We start from the raw sequence: 4738 nt of genomic DNA, 5'->3' as shown, positions 1-4738 counted from the left end.
AAGCTACCCCATTACTTCCAATCACACAAGGTTGTTGTCCTTACCCAGCTCCCACTTAGATCCCTACTTCGAAGTGTCGATTACACTGGGAGAATTTCCAAATAGGGTACGATCCTAGGAACCTTTGATATCAAGTACATGCCTCGCACCTCTATCAAGGGTTAAGTCCTCGCCGATCTGGTGGCTAAGTTTGCTGAAAATTCGTTAGAAGAGAAAATGGAAAAGCAGAACATGGATGAAAAATTGATTGGTGTAATCTCCTTACGAGAGCCTTTATCCTAGAAAGTATATGTTGATGGGGCAGCGAACCATAGAGGATATGAAGTGGGACTAGTTCTGATATCTCCTGAGAAGATTACAATTGAGAAATCCTTAAGATTGGGCTTCTCGGCCACAAACAATGAGGCAGAATATGAAGCTCTGTTGGTCGGGATGATCATGGTTCAAAAGATGTGTGGAAAAGCTGTGGAAATGTTCTCGGATTCAAGACTGGTTGTAGGCCAAATTCAAGGAGAGTTAAAAGCTAGAGATCTCAGAATGTAGGAGTACTTAAGCTAGGTTAGACATTTACAGTCAAAATTTGAATCTTTTAGCTTATCACAAATCCCTAGAAGTAGGAATACACATTTTGACTCTCTTGCCACACTAGCAACCTCCTCGGCACAAAATTTACCTCGGGTAATTTTTGTGGAAGACTTGTATAAGCCTACTGAAGTAGGGAGCAATTTGGTTCCCATTCATCAAATTAGGGTAGGACCTAGCTAGATGGATTCTGTAGTATTATTCCTTAAGGAGGATGTCCTACCCGAGGATAAGTCTGAGTCTGACAAGGTACAGAGGAAGGCTCGTCGGTTTTGGTTGTCTGAGGACTAAAAGTTGTATAAGAGATCATTTTCTAGCCCATATCTGCTATGCATACACCTAGAAACAATTGAACCACTCTTAGAAGAGTTACATGAAGGGATTTATGGGAGCCACACAGGGGGCAGGTCTTTGTCTCACAGGGCCTTCATACAAGGCTATTGGTGGCCAAATATGCAGAAGGAAACACATGAATATGTGAAGAAGTGTGACTAGTGCCAAAGATTTGCGCCGAACATTTATCAACCAGGAGGAGTCCTTAACCCACTGTTTAGCCCTTGGCTCTTTGCTCAATGGGGATTAGACATTGTAGGTCCTTTCCCTAAAGCGGTAAGGAATAAAAGATATTTGCTAGTCGATACAGATTACTTTACAAAGTGGGTTGAAGCTAAACCTTTGGCAAATATCAAAGATGCGGATGCAAAGAGATTTATTAGGAAGAATAGTGTCACTTGGTTTGGAATCCCTCATACGCTCATCTCGGACAACAGATTGCAGTTTGATAACAAAGCCTTCAGGAGGTATTGCTATGATCTGGGCATAACAAATAGATATTCCACCCTAGCATATCCACAGGGGAACGGGTAGGTCGAAGCTGTTAACAAGGCCAAAGTCAATGGGCTTAAAAGATGTTGGACGATGCAAAGGAAAAATGGGTGGAAGAACTGCCACACGTCCTTTGGACATATCGAACTACGTCCCGTAGATCCATAGGGCAGACGCCCTTCTCAATGACTTATGGGGTTGAGGCTATTATTCCTCTAGAAACTAGATTCCCCACATTGAGAACAAGTTTTTTCACCCCAAGCAGTAATGATGGCCTATGGGAGAAGAGTTTGGACTTAATTGAAGAACGAAGAGAAAATGCTATGGTCCAATTGGCCTACTATCAACACAAGCTCAAGTAGGGGTATGATGCCAACGTAAAGCTAAGGCCACTGACATTTGGAAACTTGGTCTTAAGAAAGGTTTTGGGTACTACAAAGAATCCAACATGGGGAAAATTGAGACCTAACTGAGAAGGGCTATATCATATCATATCAGTGGCTGGAATGGGTGCATCCTATCTTGAAGATCTAAAGGAAAAGGTTGTATCACACTCATAAAATGTAAATAATCTCAAAAGATATTATTATTAATGAAAGTCTTCTTTCTCACTTTCTCGTGTATTACATTATCTGTTGAGCTTTATATTATTATTTTCCTAAGTGTTAAATAGAACCTTAGTTACATCCGGTTCCTCGTACCACCTGCTTTAGGTAAATTAACACTTCTAATTATTTTCCTTAGTGTTAAACAGAATCTTAACTAAGTCTGGTTCCTCAAACCACCTGTTTTGGGTAAGTTAATACTTCCAATTATTTTCCTAAGTGTTAAACAGAACCTTAGTTATGTCTGGTTCCTCAGACCACTTGCTTTGGGTAAATTAACACTTCTAATTATTTTTCTAAGTGTTAAACAGAACCTTAGCTATGTAGTTTCTCGGACCAACTGTTTTGGGTAAATTAACACTTCCAATTATTTTTCTAAGTCATAAACAGAACTTTAGCTATGTCTGGTTCCTCAGACCAATTGCTTTGGGTAAATTAACACTTCCAATTATTTTCCTAAGTCACGTCTGGTTCCTCGGACCACCTGCTTTGGGTAAATTAATACTTCCAATTATTTTCCTAAGTGTTAAACAGAACCTTAACTATGTAGTTTCTCAGACCAATTGTTTTGGGTAAATTAACACTTCCAATTATTTTTCTAAGTCATAAACAGAACCTTAGCTATGTCTGGTTCCTCAGACCAATTGCTTTGGGTAAATTAACACTTCCAATTATTTTCCTAAGTCACGTCTAGTTCCTCAGACCACTTGCTTTGGGTAAATTAACACTTCTAATTATTTTTCTAAGTGTTAAACAGAACCTTAGCTATGTAGTTCCTCGGACCAACTACTTTGGGTAAATTAACACTTCCAATTATTTTTTTAAGTGTTAAACAGAACCTTAGCTATGTCTAGTTCCTCAGACCACCTGCTTTGGGTAAATTAACACTTCCAATTATTTTCCTAAGTGTTAAACAGAACCTTAGCTATGTCTAGTTCCTTGGATCACCTGCTTTGGGTAAATTAACACTTCCAATTATTTTTCTAAGAGTTAAACAAAACCTTAGTTATGTCTAGTTCCTTGGACCACTTGCTTTAGGTAAATTAACACTTCCAATTATTTTCCTAAGTATCAAACAGAACCTAAGCTATGCTTGACTCATCGGACCATATGCTTTGTATAATTTGATATTTTTCAACATTTTTTATAAGTATTAAACCGGATCTAGTTTATTTTTTGGTCCTTGGATCACATGCCTTGGAGGTTCCAACAATAAGTACATAAACAAATGGAAGTACATGAGCATCACTTAAAGCATTTCCGACTATATTAGACGTGTCTGTCATCTGGACAACACCTGAGTATTTCCTCAAGGTTAGCTAGCTTATTAAGAATGTGTAGTTAAACATTTGGTTGTGATGTATAGAATTTGAAGTCAAATGCAGGTTTTAATAATGTTGTTAGCTTAGTAGTTTTTAATTTATATTGTTGATCAGTTGGGAAGGTGTGGAAACTGCATTACCCTTTATGTGGGTAACTAAGTGAGGTCATATCTCATTGCTATGACTAATCAAGTACTAATTAAAGCAGAAATTGTATAAGTAAAAGGCACAATTTTCACAAATTTGAAGGAAATACATATATTTCATTACCAAAGGTCTGATTACATTGTAAAAAATATTTAAAAAAAAAACATTAAAAAAAAAAGTTAAAGGGAAGAAAAAGGACAATTCAAGGCTTCATCTTTATCACAAACTTATCCTTGGAGGTCTTGGCAGGTTGAATGTTGGCTGCAATGGAGGATATCCCTTCTTTACCCTTTAGATCTTCCTTGGTGGGGATGGGAGGGGTTGCCAAAACCAGTTCATAGCCTTGAGAACCCACCCCATCCTTAGAAGTATCCTTGGGCACATCAGAGGACTTCGCCATCTCGGAGGGGGCTTCCTGCTCCTTAGCCTGCTTTTCCCCTTTCTGCAAATTGCTGGGAGGGGGAGGATCCTTGGACAGGGCCTCTTCAGTAGGGCTGGCAACATTGGGGGCTGTGTCATCCTAGGAAGAGGAGGGGCCCAAGGTTCGAATGGCAGGAGGGTAGTATACGTTTTCTACCCTCCTAAGTGCTGAGGAAGCCTCAATCCCTGCCTGGTTGAGAGCCTCGGTCCACACCTGGGAGCAGTACACTTTACACACCCCCGTGACTTTGGACCTAAAGGCTTCTTTAGTTTCAGCTACCCCCACGTTGTAGCTGTCCTACTCAGCTTGGTCCTTGGTTCTCTCAACCTCTTCTAGCTTTTTCATCAAAATCTTATTTTGCTCCCTAGCATTGGCGAGGTCGAGTTCAGCTTGGTGAAGCTACTTGCATTGTGTCTCAACTTGCCTCTCTGCCCCCTCCAATGTAGCTGCTACACTCTTTCTCTCATTCTTGGACTGAGAGAGTTCAACCTTCAAATCCTTCAGGCTCTTCTCAGCCACATTGAAGGCCTCCACCGCAGCTATCCTTCTTCCCTCCTCACTTTTGTATTGCCGGTGAGAGTAGTCCACCAACTCCTTGGCCCTAAAGGCAGCTTGGACAGCCTATGTAGGAAACACAGTAAAAAAAGAAAAGAAAAAGAAAGGAGTTAAAAAAAATAAAAAATAAAAAATAAAAAGATGAAAGAGGAGAAAATGATAGCATGTAGATGGATAATAAAGGTCAAACTTGGCTTACCTTGGCTAGGTCTTTCTTCAACCCTAGAAACACCTCGTAGGTCTTCAAGGTCCTCAGCTCGGTCATATCATTAGGTAGTAGT

Source organism: Quercus robur, chromosome 6 (genome assembly GCF_932294415.1).
Source record: "Quercus robur chromosome 6, dhQueRobu3.1, whole genome shotgun sequence".
Taxonomy (NCBI): Eukaryota; Viridiplantae; Streptophyta; class Magnoliopsida; order Fagales; family Fagaceae; genus Quercus; species Quercus robur.
The sequence above is the reverse complement of the archived record's forward strand: the minus strand, read 5'-3'. Positions refer to the sequence as shown.